A 17,791-nucleotide genomic window follows, 5' to 3' on the forward strand; every position below is an offset into this window, starting at 1 on the left:
TCGTGCCGCGGAGTTTGCGGGAAACCAGTTAAACTTAGATCTGTGTGGAATTATTCGTTGTATTTAAACATTTAGTATATTTAGTAATTTATTTTGGTTACAAACGACTATAAATTAATAGAAACGTTCAATAATTGGAAATAATTGAAACAGAGCAGATTAATTATTCTTGGTATTAATAACGTTTGGCGAAGAATTTAGTATCTTTCGAAGCGGTTTAGGCGCCAGACAATTTTTAAATCGGGAGCTTTCTTCTCTTTTCATTATTCACCGATGTATTTAGAAGCATCTTTGTTACATTTGCTACGGTTTACATGAAAATAAAACTATCACAGATTATTCAGTTTGTTAGTGAATTTACATTTAAGGCGTTTACATCGTTAACGTCGTGTCTTCAAAAGTATATCGTAAAACTGATACTAGCTCGAAAATGAAATTATTCAATTGAAATTTTTATCAAATTTATGTATCGTGTTTATAGTTATCTTTCATCCTTTTATATATAAACTGACATAATTTACAAACTCTAACAAATACCATTTATAATCAATTATTATTTTCAATTACGTATATCTATTCTCAATATCATTTCGATGTGAATGTCATAAATATTCCCTAGATTATGAACAGAATGATTTACGATAGCTCTCGTATACATTCTAGGCGTGAATGAAATTCATACAGTGCGGACAGAAGTTGGTGAATGTGTGGAAGGCACTTCCTCCTAGAATGTCAAAGAGACTCCTTAGGGACATACCAGGCTTCTTGTTTACCGGACGCTTCTCTGAAAGCTCTCAAACTTTCCGTCGTGGTTGTGCTTGATTTCATTTTTTATCTAATGTCTTTCATCTCATATTTTCTTATATCACGTTGCCATTTCATCTTCGAGTTCGAACAAACGTACTCGAAATGAATAGCCAGTCGCTTGAAATGTAAACTTACGCTAAATTATTCATCAAATATTTCACATAATTTTTCACAAAATTTATGTCAGTACGTAGCTGCCGTAACACGCACGACAAACTATGTGCACTCGTGTATTCAATATTTGGACTACATCATTCGTGGCTTCAGTTAATTAATTGAAATGAATTTAGCCTATGCTTCCGATTTCTCAACAAATTTATGAGGGTTGATTAATTTGCACAATATTGCATCAGATATGGCAATTCGCGACGTAAATATAAATATCAGAATATCTGTTGTAATGCGTAAATGTTTGTGATGTAGCAATAATGCTTCCGAGTAATAAACTATTATGAAACGGTATCGTGCAAATTGTCTTTTATTGTTAAAATTCATATATCGTTTTCACTGGCAAAACGTACAGCTCTGATACTAATATAAGCATTACGAGTTATGTGCTCACAGTAATAAATTTATTTTCATCCGTCCACTGTTGAAATATTCAATTGAATAAGATCAAGGACATAAACAAGATATTTACAATTTACTTATACAGCTCGATATTATTTATCGCCACGTGATTCTTTCACAATGATGTTACTCTATTATGCTATACATTTCCAATTTCGTTTCTTCAGGTATTCATGTATGACGCGCCATTTGCAACATATGAATTTTACTTATGGTTGCATGAGGTCTAAAGGTAGACTGAACGTATTAATATATAATTGGCTCTTCGTAAAAATTGGAAGCTGCTATCTTTCATGTTTCAATTCTCAACTGATGTTGTTCATAAGAGACAATAATTACTTTTGTTAAATTCGAGTCAGGCTACTCCATTGAAACTTATAATATATATTTCATATGATATATGTCATTGGCGGCGTTTGTCATACGCAATACTTCTTTCCTCTTTTTAATTTTTACTTATTTTTTCTTAACAAGGTAAACAAATGCGTGAAAATTAAAATTTGTTTTTATGTGTCTGTATCTACGTTTTAATGTATAAAAAAAAAAAAATTTTCGTAGAGACACAGCTTGTAAGTGACTGTTAGAGGAACAGACGCGCCTGTGTAGCTTATAACGGTGTAATCTGAGGAAAGCGAGAGGGAAAGGAAAAAGATTTTCGGGGGCGCGATGCCGGAAACGTGCTGACGCACTCCGTTTGCCTTCAAACTGAAAGAATGTAATTACTCGAAGGATCAAAGTCAGAGAAACAACGTCCGTGACCTGTGTGCGTCGCTTTCGCCCTTCTTGTCGTCGCGCTCGTTCCTTTCGTCGTCGTCTTTCGATGCGGAATTTAAATATCGACGGAAGTATTCACCGTTCGACTTCGGTAGCTCCCCAGTATTCCGCCACCTTTCGTTCCTCGCACTGCCAGTCAAAGAAAGACAACTCGACGCGCGCCACCGTGTCTTTTCCTCTTGTCGTCGTCATTGTCGTCGTTCTCATCGTCGACAAAGTAAGGGAGTAAGGAGGAAAGAGAAAACAGACGATGGAGGGGAAACAAAGGAAGTTATCTACCGTCAACATCCTTAGTGTTTCCCGTTGTCTTCTTTCTCCAAACGACCGTTAAAGTACGCGCGGATATTTTAAAATTCTTGCCTCGCTTTGTTTTTGTCTTACCTCGTTATCCCTACGGTTCGTGAACGTCGTCAGAAATCTCTAAGCCTTCGGAAATAGAATTTTTATGCATTTCCTGTTAAATTTGCTATGAAATTGTAAACAAAAGTATTGCCGCACAACAGCTTCTCTTCTAAGATTCTCCATCAATTTGTAGAAAATATGATTCTATTTAATTCCTTTGTGTAATATAAGAAGCAAAGAGTTGAAAGCCGATCTTCTCTCTTGAAACGATTATGTAGAACCATTATCGGGAATGACTATTACAAGACATCGAAATTTTCGAGTTTGCCTGCTTCAATTCGCAGTTCCAACGTCGATCTTTTGGTTCTAATTGGCTTCGAAACGATTCCGGAAACGATATCCTCTCGAATTTTCTCGTTAAAAATATTTCGTTATATATCTTTCATTGCTTATCTTTATGCTATGTTCGACAGTTACATCTTAGGAAATAAGCGAATAAGAAACTTGGATTTATCCAAGATTTTATAGCAAAATCTAACCCCTGTCAATATTTTTATTTATCATCGAAGTAACGTTGCGTCGACGTGAAATCTCCTTTCGTTGAGATACATACAACAGTGAAGTTCTATACAGATACAGATTAGATATTAACTGTTTTCAGATACATGAATTGGGAAGGAAACTTTGTATCAGTATCGAAGTTCTGTCTATCACTGATATCGGTATACCCTCTTGAAGAAAACTATGCCGGGGGTACAGGCGCCGTGATACAGTGGCAACGATGTCACGATGCGTTCTAAACTTAGTGATGAGTGATTAGTTAGTAATTGCTAAACTACTTAGTTAGTTGGTAAACAGTATCAATTAAGTTATATATATCAGAAAACGTTCACAGTTTATCTCGGAAAACATTAATTAGCAGGTCACTTAATAATTCGGTGGATTTTAGGTGTCGATTTTAATCAATTGAAGCTGACTGAATAAGAATAAGGTTCAGTAAAGTATGAATCGTTAAAAATCCAATATTTTATATACGTTAAAACCTAATCCATTAACAACTCCGTTACTCGTCATCCGATTCGGATATACATAGATAAATATGAAAATAAAGGTGTGGTAACAGGTTTTAGCTCAGGTTCTTTAAGATTAACTCGAAATCTGCCAGAATGCAAACCACGTTTGGATCCCCTCTTTTTAAATTAATATGACAACGGGCTTATTTCAGGAAGTTGCGCACTGCGCGTAATACGCTTCGCAATTAAACCGTACTCTGCATTTTATTACGCAAAATAATCAGCGTAACAGGTTTAACGCTCCCTGGGGATCGGTGGAGGAGTTACACAGATAACGTCAACGATGCTTAATATCTTTTAACTGTGTGGCAATATGGTTAACAACTATCGGACTTTATAATTATACATTCAAGTGCATTCATTCGTTCATCCATATTACGTTCGTGCAATTATGTCGTATTAACGACCTATAATTCCGCTTGGGGACACGTGGCCACCACGATAAATTCATATCGATTACAGAGGCTTCCTGTCGATGTGAAACTTTACTTTCTTCGTTTCCGAGGAAACACACGCGGACAGGATTAAGACTCTGTTAAATTCAATTGGACGCAATACCCAAGGAACTAGGAACGGCACTTTGCTCGATAAACCACTTGGCCGATTTCCTAGACATTAGCTTTCTTTAAATTGTTATTATTAGCCATCGTCTTTCTTGATTGTAATTTTACTTTTTACTCGTATAGGGAATTAACGCTTCAGTTGGATACGTTTTATCTATAACTTTCTAAATAACAGGTAATTGTGTTTCAGAAATTGTTGAAGATACTTACTCGTCGTTACTAAGCTTCCATAAGATCGTTGCTAGCGCGACGTTACTATTTTTCCGCAGAATTCACGAGTGTCTCTCTCGTGTGATATTTCATTTAGTTCGTAAAGGAATCAATAGAAATAGAAAATAGAACTGTTTAAAAATCGCTTTGAGATTACATGTAAATACAGGCGAAAGCTTCGTGCTTTATACTTCTCACTTTAGTGAAATAATTTCGATCACACTGGTTCACACACAGTTGCATATCTTCGGCGTTTTCTAGAGGGATCACTTAATCAGAAGATTTATTTTCAGAATTAAAGAAAACAATAATTCGTCTAATATTTTTTATTTGTTATATTCGTCGCTATAACAGATGGTAGCGAATTACACTTCGATTGAATTTCGACAGATATCACGTGTATAGTTTTGAGAAGTCTATCACAGAAGATCTTGTAAAGGAGAAATGAGAAAGAAGAAAAAATATTATACTTTAGAAAAACATAAATAACAACAAATTACATACCGGTGTTTTATCACCAAAATCAGAAAAAAAATCAGTATTTCAGTTGAGTCGGGAAGGAATTAGAACAATATAATTACAGCGCAAAGGATTAAGTAACAAGTAGTGAATACATTAAACTCTGACTTCATAACTAATTTCGTATCTCGGTATTATATTTTTCTTACCTTTCCTCATACTTGTTGCATGTTATGAAGATATCATTCTGTACTTATTATGTTGGGACAAAGGGTGCATTCTAGTTGCTGTTTGTAGCTGACCTGCGCGATGAAACGTTGATCTAGCTAAAGGGATAAAATATGTAACAAAGACTGTACGTTGGATAAATCATGTAAACACTGTAAACGCAATACACCCTCTATGTTCAATCGGAACCTGTTTCAGGAGTTACCTGAACTATTTACGGCTGTTCAACTTAGTTATTCATCGTATCTGTTTCCTACTCTTCATCGCTTAATGTTTAACGTAACGTTCTACGTTCTACGTACTGTCATGATGGATAATATCCAGATAAAGCTAGAAATGTTATAAAAGATTTTTCTTTTGAAAAGAAAAATCGTTCTTTAAAAAAAATATTGGAAGATTTCAATGGATGAAATTTATTCTTTTATTGATAGACGAAATGTATTTTCAAGAGAAGATTTAATATATTTATTGTATAACTGAAAAATATATTATACTACACACACATACACACGCACATATCATGCATTAGCCATAAGATTGTTATATCGGCTCTTATTTCAATGGGTTTGTCGTTTCAAATATTAAAACTTTCCTCGTAAAAAAATATATAAAATCCAAATTTAAAGGGATCTCGATGTTTTTGAGAATGAATGTGAGATTTGTTAAAAATATTACGTTACTTTAAAAAACATAAAATAATCGTACAGTACGAGAGCGTTCAGTAAAGTAATGAAATCGAATATCCGTGTAATAACGAGGAATGAAACTACAAAATATCCTAGTTTTTAAATGGCATTATCGAAATCAGAAACAAAATCGTATATCTGCTTTTAAATATTTTTTATCGTTCCCTTCAGAAAAATCTATATACGCGTAAAATCTATGGTAGAAAACGAAGAAACTAAGTTAGACATATTTTAGAACAATAGCATTATACCCGTTTTTCAAATCCATTATCCATTACCCATCTATTATTTATATTTATTTAAAGGGAAACGTAATTAACGTTTAAAATAATTCATAATATTACGTAATACATTGGAATCATTTCAAGCGTGTACAAATTATTCTACAATTACAAAATATTGTACAAAAATTCTGTTGACCATTCATAAGCATATATAGATTTAGGTTTGTGGGTTGCAAAAATGCGATAATAGAAAATGCAGTATTTCAAAAATCGTTCACATTCACAAAAGCTTCTTGATTGTAAAATCTGCAAACGAAATTAATACTACAATTATCGGTGTCATCATCCATCGAAATTAGTAAACATGTTTGACGTGGATAAGAAGAGGTGCGGATACACTTGTCGGTCCACAAGGGAAAGAAGAGGCAGGCCACGCGTTTAGAATGTTTCGAGAGACAAGGAGCCACTTGAAGGGGAACGCATTCCATAGGGTGGGTGCTTACGAAGAGAGGCTCGTATCTAAAGCGTTTTCTCGGTGAACCTTAGCGCACGGATACGTGCTTTCTGTGAGGAATGCGTAGGGCATCGCTAGTCGCCGTGCTGCTGTCTCAACTATGGCCAAACTGCGTTTCACGCGGCTCACCGACGGTGCAACGCTAAAAATTCACTGAAAGAAAGAAGGGCTGCACTTCAGACCAGTATATACATCATACATTCAGTCACATTCTCTTAGCCGTTTCCTGTTTTTCAGATGGCTCCGCCGCCTTTTGTCCCGCCTCTCATTTGACTCTCTTTTGAGCCACACGAGCTAACTGTTGCGCGTTCCTTTTTGTAATTAAATCTGCTGGAAACTACGTCGCGTTTTGAACACCCAAGCACAAGCTCATAATTCACTCGTGTTTGCCAATTTGTCTATTCTCGCCTCTTCATACTTGCTTCTCCACACCGGAGATTCAAAAATCTTTTCGAGAATCGATCGTAAGTGTATCATTAAAAATTCGGTAGGTGCAAGATTTCTCTTTGTCTTCTTCTTGTCGAATGAAATTTGCGTGTTCAAATTGGAAACAATTTCCTAATTTTTATTTTCTTTATCTCTCCTTCCGTTAAGCTTATTTATAGTCCATCTATGGACAATAAGCGAATCTTCTAAATGTAATAATATTAGATAGGTGTTCGTTGAATAATTTGCTGTATCTGAAAATTTAACATAACGTTTGGCAGTTGTGCAGCTTGATACATAAATCCATTGAAGTCCAAAGGTTGCTGTGTTTTAACGTTCTGGTATTTGTCTCACCCGACAGATTTCCTACTAACTGGTTGGATCGATTATTAAATCTTTTAATAAATCTTCCTTCGAAATTGACTATTTCTGTTTAATTGTTAATATTTACAAACCTTTCCTTATCATATCGCTTGAAACGAACTATGTGGCGCTTACTAATACTCCTCACGTTTTTAACTCGAACTTCTTCAATATTTCTATATCAGAATTTGCAGCTGGACCGCACAACTGAATTCTATGTATCTGGATTAATTTTAATCTAGATTTATAAAGACTTTATTTTTTACAGTTTTAGTTTTAATTTATAGCCTAGCGTAATTTTCTTTCTAGAGCTGTGCGAGGAATAAAGTGAACGTCACAGAAGAATATTCCAGTTTCTCATTTATCCATTTATTACAAATTTTCGAGCAACACGATCGTTTGCCGCTTTTGTTTCTATGTTCGTCTCTTCTCGTAGCTTCCGCGTATTTTCAAATGTACCATAGTGTATCACCGTGGTTCCGATCGGTAAAACGATTGAAGAACGATTTACATAAACCAGTTTCTTCACTTGTGATTTACTTTTTAGGTCAACTCCATTTCGGCTGCATCATTTTACGTAGAACATTGCGCCGAATAGAATATTCAAATTTCGCAATTGGTTCTCCCACCCCTCTGCCGTCCCGCTTTTGCTTGGAATTTAGTTTTTCGTCATAAACTTTCATCTTCGCTTTTCATAAAAGGGAAAATTTCATTGCTGCCCCAAAACCTACGCATTCTCTTTTGCGACACGCTCTGTAACTGTATAGAATTTTAAATCGCTAGAAAGTTAAATTTCTTGTAGCGGGCAAACTCACGTTGGTAGAACACACAGAATAAAATAAATAAAAAGGAAAAAAAAAAAGGACAAAAGAAAGGAAAAATGAAGGAACATTTGTTGAAATCGCTATACTTAATTGCACCATGTCCATGATTGTTTTATTTAACGTTTTCGCTCTCCTTGCATATTTTAGTGCGATTCTTAGAATTGCTAGGGTAGACAGACGTTTAACGTGCGTACGATAATACTCTGCAAGAAACGATTTATGAGGATCGATGTATTATTGAAGAAATGGTTGAAACGAGGCACACGGGATACATATTCGACTCACTACTCGCTTATAATATTAATCAAGGATCGTTTCTGACCCTTTAAATGAATTTTGTGATAGATAGGCAAAATAATAAAGGAATTGTAATCTAAGTAACTATTTACTTATGGACTATTTTACGGACTCCTTTTCTTTTTACTAGAATGTAACTGTTAAATGTACAAATTACTAACTATCGTATAAAACGAATATTGGCCGTAGTGCGTAAAATATGCATAAAATTGAACATTTCAGTTACGATAGAATATTTAAAAATATGGTATTCGAAATTATTACGAGAGCGAAATGAAAAATGTATATATATATATATGAATGAACAATTGATACGTCTTTTCATATGTGCTTCACAGAAATAACACTAATATTTTTATTAACGTAAAGAATTAACGATGATTATTTTATTTCGTATTTTTTTTCATTTCACATTCCACGAATCGAATCGTGTACTATACTTTAACAAATTTCATCATTGTCCGAACGTTTCTAACAACGTGTAGGCATATTTCTATTAAAACTAGGATATATACGAGTACATTTTCGTTGATTTTTTAAATTTTAATTTCACCCATACGAAACATCCAACTCAAAATTTTGTGCTAAAGGCCATTCCTCGAACAGCTGATTAATTATCAATCTGCTGGTATATGGAACAAATATATTGATGAATATATGTGAAATAATTAAAAAGTGTTTCTCTACGATCTATAGAAATATAAAATTAGCGCATTAAAATTTGTCACAGTGAAATAAAATTTATGCATCGTGCAACGAAACACAACGAGAACTTGTCACATTACGTGAACACGTAGCCTGAAAATATGCGAACTTCACTTACCTGTGAACGTGCGAACGTGGCCAATGAATTTTGATTTTTGTCCCGAACCTCGTCGCGTCAGTGTCAATAAACACATAAATCGCTTCATTATAGTACCACGAATCTATCATCGCGAAATGATCGCTGTTATTACGAGTGTTTGCAATTGGTTTGGAGAATATCTGACTACGAACGTAAATTCGTATGGCGTGTGAAAATCGAATATCGTCCCAGTGAATCTCACTGGCCCATTCGATCGACCGGCGAACAGTACGATTCCTCGCGAATTTTTCTGTCCGAGCCTGTTTGATAAAACGTCCAATCTATAGCGAGAGAACAGACCGAGCCATTTCGTTGCTAGAGATATGCAGGCCCGGCTGAATAGCTACGTAGTTGTGTACACCCTTGGTAATACATAATAAGATACGAACGGAGGGCATGCAGCATAATCATATATCATAGGTTAGTGCGGTAGGGCGAAGTATTCCTCCGGTTCTGGACGAACTGCCCCGCACACCACCATAGCTTGTGTACAATCACTGTCCCTACCAACCGCTGCTACCAGCATATCGCACGAAAGACTGCACCGTTGTAACGGAGCTTCGCATACTTTCCTATAAAATACGAAGCTTTGTCGTAATTCTTAAATTCGCGTGGACTTGGCGATGTGTACGAAACAAACAAGAATTCGCGTTGGCGAAGTTAACAAAGAGAAGTTTCGTGGTAAACAGAACTGTTAGAAACTGTTTTTAGTTGCTTGTGAACCGTGCAATCAAGTTCACTTTATTCTTTGTCCTAGAATAGTCTTAGGATATCTTCGAATCTCGTTTTTTAATCAACACTGTGGTTAACAAAATCCTTAACAAGAAATTGAAACGGAAAGTCAAAGACGTATCAATGAGGATTATTCGTACTTTCCGAGAACTTCAGGAATTTATTGGAGAATATGACCGAAAGAAGCGCAGGAAGTCTTTAACTACAAAACACCTTCTATCGATTTCAGGGAAACAGTGAAGTAATTTGAGTAAAAAGACGCAGAAATGGTCATTCCCAAAGGAAATTTCCTTTATTTAGAGGCAGAAGCCAATGTGTTAAAGGTTTTCAGAAGTCGTAGACTACTAACGCTTCCTTTTCTTTTCACTTTTCTCATTCTCCTTCGTCGAGAATCGCTTAAGCTGCGGTAAGATGTGCACGTGGATCGACGTCGATGTTACAGGAGAAGTGTGTGCGCTTGTGCGTTACCTGACATTTCCAACCAGTTTCCTCAACCTCTTTAACACGAATGGAGGTTTGCCCGGCGTACACTATCGACGAGTAAATGGTTTGAATGAATAACGGGATCATGGAAAGACAGAGAATGTGACTTATCGTGTTTTTCAATTCTGGCCTTCATATTTAATATAACGATTCCGATATTTGCGATATTCGTTTAGATTAAAAGAAATCGTAGTGAGGCTCATGAAGTAATATAGAAATCAGGTAATAAAATTGCAGAAATTATATAGCTCTTTTTAAATAGTCGACAAAAATAGAACGAAACGGACAAAATATTTTCATTCTCGTTATATATTTATATGTTGAAAAAATTTACGAGGTATATGTTTTATAAGAACAAAATTTGTTTATCATATTCAGTAATATCATGATGAACGCATGATCGTTATTAGCTGAACCGTGTGATATTGGCTGTAGATATAATCATTCGTCGAAAGAGATACAATCGCAGCATGTTTGTGGACGAAATAGAGAATATCCGATAAAAATCGTATGTACATTCGAAGAACCTGAACACACGGTTTCTTTAAAGCTCGAGCTGAACGCTGCAAAAATTTATATGACGCATTACACTATGAAACGCTTTATTGACGTAGTAAAATATATTATGAGGAAGGATCGTTCGTGCTTAGTTAGCAGAAATTTTTTTACCCTATAGTCAATAACTCACTGACTTAGAATAATTTAGGTCACCAGCTTAAAACAGAAAAGGCCGCTATCATTTGCAACTGGTCTATCTTGAGAATCAAGGAGAAAATTGTGAAATTTATACGCCTGTGCCTCGTACAGAGTTAGAATCGGCCGAAGGAAAGAAATTCGTCAGCCATTCTCACGCGATATACAAATACTAGAAACTTGGTCTTTATTAGCATAAGAAATTCAATTAGAAGTGGTGACTGAAATAATACAGTTTGGTTATCTGTTTAGAATGCGGCAATGCAAATTCCAAAGGAAAGTATGATCTGCATTCTATTTAATATTATTATTAGTTTCGCTATTATTCTGTCACGACGTTTTTCACGATGTACACTATCAAAAGTATTTGCGCATCTGCTTGGAATCGAAAAACTGATATGTTTGTTATATTTTCAGAATTATAATAGAAGAATCAACGATCAAATACTTTGTTAAATTCAAGTCGAAACTTTGTTCTTATTCGTCTATAGCGTAGAACTGATACTTAGCAGAATTTCATAAATTTCCTAATATAACTAAAGAAACGTATATTTCGTTCATTATAAGAGTCTTAACAATATTTAGCGATCGTACTGTTTTACCATTTTATTTATGCTAATTAATATTTACCATTACTTTCATGAATATCTGTTAATAATTACACATAGAGTGATTTTAATCAAAACTATTCAACTCTTGTTAATCACCCTGTGTAATTACCTAAGCTAAGATCGGAAGCCGCAGAAAATTACATTTAAGAGTTTCACTCGATACTTGACCGAAATACTTCACATACTAGCGATAATGTGGAAATGTCTAAATACTTACGAACGATAGTGTTGGTGTCGATAGTCAGGATAAAATCTGTGACAGAATCGGTAAGAAGAATCGTCAGAAGATGTAGCCAAGAGAGACAGAAAGTATGTGGTTGCACGACATCGCGAGGAAAGTAACCCCGTGTCTCGTAAATTCCTTACGATAGCATTTCCGTGACTTATTACCAGGGCAGGCGAGAAACGTCGGTGGTGCCGCGGCGACTAATGGCGCCATGTGGTTGGAAAATAAGAAGATATAAGTAAGAAAACGTACAAGCAAGCTTGTAGGGGAGGTAGGAGAGTTGGGATGGCTGCAACCGACCGTAATGTCGGACGACAACGGAAGAAGCAGCCTCCCTTCGTCATGTGAAAGTCCGAAACGACCTTCCACCATTAAATATACTTATGTAAGATAGTAGCCCGTGGCCAGCCAGCCGCGTATCAATCACGATAATAGGACAATAAATATCTGACCGACAGTCGACTGGCCAGCTAAGGTCAAAAGTGCAGCAGCTTGCAATTTCTGCCCGACTTCCTGCCGATGCCCGTGCTCACTAACTCAACCTTCGCGTCCGCAATATGTAATCGGTTCTCTATCGCGGCCTAAGCCTCGCATTAAAGTACCATGTCGAACCCTGGTATTTCTGCGATCGAGTATGCTACGCTTTGCCAACCGGTTCGATAGTCGCCTGTGCCGGATTCTACTTGCTTGCTGTAGAAGAAAACGCGATTCAAAAATCTTAAGCTCGCTATTTCTACCTTTTGATATTATTTCGTGAACGCGGTCGAGCTTGTATTTAAGTTGCTGAAACCGAGATAGGAAATGTTTTACTCGAAGCAGCTGTGGGCAAAGTTAGCAACGAATTGCTTTATACCACTGGCAGTTATTACTTGGATCAATATATCGTACATTTATTGTTTCTTTACATGTTAGGTATATCGTATAATACAATAAAATTATATTAGAATCTTTTCCTTCAAACTTCAGTCAAAGCTTCAAACGCAATACGTAATTTGTTCAATAAATTCATGTTGACAAATAATCAAACTGCAACTGTTTGTTGTATGAGCGGCTTCGCGAACTGCATGAAACTATTTTAACAATACGTCGTATATCAATATTGTGTCGCACGTATATCAATGTTGTGTTATTAACAAAGATAGAATATATTCCCTTAATTATCAATATCCATCTGTGTGTTTACCATGAACCTTCCAAGTGCAAGTTAAAAAATCTCTCGTTGATCGACTAGAGCAGATCTCGTGGGACAACCCGTTGACACATAAATATGACACACTGTTAGAGGTGGGCATGAGTCGCGCGCGCATTAACCGTGCAAAACTACGGCATATAAACTTCCTCCTTTGCCGGTGTATAAACCATAAAAGAACGGGGCTCTGGGCCGGCAGACGACCTCGCAACCCGGACTAACTATTAAAAGTTGCAAATTGCTGCAGACACACTGCGGGCCCGACGTTAGCGTACCGGCCGTCTTGGGCACTCCTCCGTCCTATCCTAACTTACTTATCCCGCCAGACTTACTTCCTTACTTACATAGTCACTCGCTTACTTACTTATTCCTAGCCTTGGTATTCCTTATCCTTGCCTCTTTCTGCACCGCAGTTTCCTCGCGTAACATTACTTGTTCATGTTCTTTCCTCGCATCTGCTGCAACTAGTCTGCCGGAACTCCCGAAAGGTGTACCAACCAGGTATACTAAACTTTGGATAACGAAACAACTCTCTGCGCGCGTCGTCGTCGTCGTCGTCGTAGTATTATTTTTCGCATTTGTTAAGGGCGAACTTTCGAAACGAGCACTCGGCCTGCGAAACAGCTGGCCTGTCCCGGCACGATTATGAAGCCGCGTTCACCTATCCGGCCACGTTGATCCGATTATCGACTTATAATTTTCGACAGACAGCGAAATGAAATATTCATTGGACGGGATCGACGAAAACCGATATAAATATTATATCACAGTTCGGCCGCGTTTATCTTTATGTCGGTAATATTTATATACAGGTGGAAAATTGCACGGCATCGACGACGATTCCATGTTTTTCAGCCCATTCATTTTCCAAATGTTTCTCGATGGTTTAAATCGCGTTAGCGTTGTATTTCGTTTTGTCATTAGCACAGGGCGAACGCTGTCGTACCAGATTTATTATACGGCTGTCCATATACTTTGTTGTCTATAGGGAAGAACGAAATTCGTTCTTCGTGTGACATTCAAGAGAAACATTAAGCATAATCTTTCTGCTATTAGAAAAATATGAATGTAATGCGTGCGTAAGCTATCTTGTTCGTACGCATTTCAAATGCTGTGGAGAAAAGTCAGCTTACTTCAAATTAGCATGGTAGACGTTAAGAGAAGCAAAGTAGTCATATTACCGCTTTTATTTCTCTGAGTACTCAGTTTTCCTTAAATAAAATGTTACTCCTTTCTTAATGTACTTGTAACTGCTTCTTCCAATAAATAAATTTACGAAGTTTTGCTATTATGGTTAAATTAATGTAATAAAAAAATTCCCGTAATAAGATACAATAAGACAATTGGACACAACACTTTTGCAACAATAATAATAGTAACATACCATAACAGTTTCATGCTTAATGTTGCAAATATGCATTATTGTATGTTAATTTAAAATTTCAAAGTACATTTATATATTCTCGAGCAATATTTAGAGATAATTAAATAGTTCGTATAAAGTCAATTAATAATATCGAGTTTATTTAAAACATACTTTGAATACTTCGTAGGGATATTTGACAAAATTCAGACACGTTTCATTCTCTTCCGAATTTCATTTGTCAGCGGATAAATATCAATTTCGAGAAGGCCATAAATTTTCTGTTGTATCAGTATTGAGCTACTATACAGTACACCGTCTTTGAAGTACTGTTCAAACATTGATTTTGCACTGCTAAATGTTGGCACAGTTCCATTTTTCCTTCATTTATTAGCATACCTTTGAAATCCATCAATGTCACTAATTGACACTTCGAATCTCAAACAATACGAACTACGGATCAAGCAGTACAAACCCGATGATCTGCAAATTCTAAAATTTTCGCTTCTGTATTTTAACATCTTTCAGAACTCAATTATCCCTTAATCTTTAATAAAAAAAAAAAAACGTTTCAAATTCTTTATAGAAAATGAAACGTAACACAAACCTATTCCTTATTCGTTAGGAACCTATTTCCTATCCTATTTCCAACCTCCAAACCTATTTCCTTAGTTCGCAATAAATATCTACATTATTAGTTTGTTAGAACAGTGACGTAACTAATAGTAAAGACAGTAAAATTTTTAAGAAAACGATTTGAAATAAATTTGAAATAAAAAATTATTCGTGGACGTCCTTTGACATTTTGTTTTATAATCGGACCAATAATCTTTGTAATTTTGAGAATCTTTGATAAGATATCGTTTATGCATATTGCTTACTATTAAAGGAAGAATTAAAACAGATATTACGTTATGACAATCTCCTTCTTAAACAGTATAATTTTATTTCTCTTAATTTCCCATCTTAGAAAATGGCCTACTTGTAGACTTGATTTTCGCGAATACCTGAAAATCGACAATTTTTTAGATCTGCCTTCTTCTGCCACCTCCAATCGGCAACGTAAACACTGTTAGTTGTTCGTTGATGGCAAACAGCGAGTACAAACGAATTCCATCCCAAGAGGAAACGTAAATCTACCATAAAAGTGACAAATCGTGTGATAAACCTGCGTTACATTGCATTATACATAAATTATCGTTGTTGTTCATTTCGATCATCGTCGTTTTCTTTCCAATTGAGCATCGGTATCACGTTGTAATGGCTAATAAAGCAGATGAAACGCGTATTGTTACACCCGTTCAGCAAGCGTACGTGTTGCAATAAAGAGCATTAACGGCATTTATTTTACCAGTTAGTTGTGGCTTTCCATTTCTGCTCACGAATATATCCTATAAAGTATTTTGCAAGCTGCACCATGTTGGTATTCGAACAAAGCATCTCATCGACGTAAATGCTTTATCGACCAGAGTATTTTCCCTATGTACGGGAATTTCATCGTAATTCGGTTTAATTATCTCTTGATTATATCGAATTCAGGAACCGCATAGTTAACGTCGTTCTCCGTGGATATGATCGCAAAAAACACACGAGTAGATGGTTGAACTGGAGGCGTCATGTCATTTGAATAAATGAAAAGATACAAGGCTCTCGTAATCGAATTAGGTCATAGTGATCGGCGATATGGAATAAATGTGAACTTCCATTTTGTATCTGACGTACACCTCCGCTCGTATTAATCCCAACACTTTGATAGAAATTTATGACAAATTTTAATGACAAAAACCGATACCTGCAGTTATTTATCCGTTACTAATCAACAAACTGTAAATGTAAATTTTGTTTTAAAAGCTAGAAAACTAATGTACAGAGGATATGCAACTGTCAGTAGCATAAAGATACGATGAATATGATACAAAAAATTTTTCCTTGTCAAATATGAACAATGTAAATGAATTCTACTTAACACCATAATAAAGAGATATTTCCTATAATGTTTTCTTATTGTTTCAGTTACAAGTTTACCTATGGTATTCGATGAAATGTAGGAATAATTAAGTGTACAAAGAATGGCAGCGTGATGATGCAGATAAGTAAGAAAATGAAAAGTAACGATTCAATATTAGCGTCATATCGTTTGCGTGTATCGTCCGTATGGATGACACCATTTTTCCATTAGGTCCGTCTACGATAGCAACGCATGGCAAGGTTTTACTATATCATTCGTTCAACTATTATTTTACCCTTCCTCCTGTGACTTCTATACATGCCGCGCTTAATATTCCTCACGATTAATTACGACCAGTGTAACCAGTCATAAATTCTAAGCAGCGAGTCTCGTACTCGTAGATATGCATTTAGCTTAGCTTTAGAACTTTGGTTTACAGGTGAAATCTCAAGTCCTTTGAACTTGCACGCAATAATCACGTATACTTATTAGTAATTCACTCTTGATACCGCTATTCTCTCGTATAGATGTAGATACAGATAACTAAGTAACTAGAAATTTACTTTATATTGTAATACATCTGTAGGGAGTCGTGTTGGAAACAATAATTTGTTCTTTCTGCATGAAATGAACGGAAAATATACAACAAGGAATTAAATAATTATTATAATAAGATTATAAGTAAATGTGCATCTTCATGAATCATTTATTACGGTTTTGTTCAGAGCTGATTTCGATTCGTTAATGATGATTAATTAAACACGATGATAATTTCATGAATATCTACATATTTGAATTTATCATTTCAACAAAGTTAAACATATAAATATATTTTATGAAATGATAATTCAGTTTGAATCGAATTGTTTTTTCCGGACCTAAATCTGAAAGTCGAATTAATTTTTCTCTTCTCCTTTTTGTAAATGATTGCTACACAGATATAGTTACAGTGGAATTCCGTTTATACGAACTCCATTTATATGAACGAAACCTTAGCAGCGCCTGATTAACTGAACTTTGGTTGAGTTCTGATTCAACTACCGCCGAACGTCAATCCAGTTATATCAACGTCTAATGATAAGACGTAAATAGTAGTGGCACGCTTACATACGTGACGCTCTCGCGGGCTTCGCAGTCGATACAAGCTAACAACATTGTTACGTAGATATTTAAAAGCAAATTTTTCATGAATCCTCTTATGAACATAAACTCCTATTAACTGAACGAAAACTTATCGATGGTGAAGAGAAACAAGAGGACTCCTATTACATGAACGATCAGATTATATGGTCTATTGTATTAGCAGCGATGATATAGAACGAATTTGAAAGATGATAAAAGC

The 17,791-nt window shown here is 35.7% G+C and overlaps 1 protein-coding gene and 1 long non-coding RNA gene across 7 annotated transcripts in view; one reads left to right on the top strand and one right to left on the bottom strand.

The window, feature by feature from the left end:
- The window catches only part of LOC122571105 (nucleolysin TIAR), a 582,639-nt gene that overhangs the window by 225,219 nt on the left and 339,629 nt on the right, over positions 1-17,791 (top strand). The gene's annotated exons all lie outside the window — the stretch shown is intronic.
- Positions 1-17,791, bottom strand: part of LOC122571166 — a 324,551-nt gene that overhangs the window by 189,440 nt on the left and 117,320 nt on the right. The window lies entirely within an intron of this gene.

The sequence above is a fragment of the Bombus pyrosoma genome, linkage group LG1 (assembly GCF_014825855.1).
Source record: "Bombus pyrosoma isolate SC7728 linkage group LG1, ASM1482585v1, whole genome shotgun sequence".
Lineage (NCBI taxonomy): Eukaryota > Metazoa > Arthropoda > Insecta > Hymenoptera > Apidae > Bombus > Bombus pyrosoma.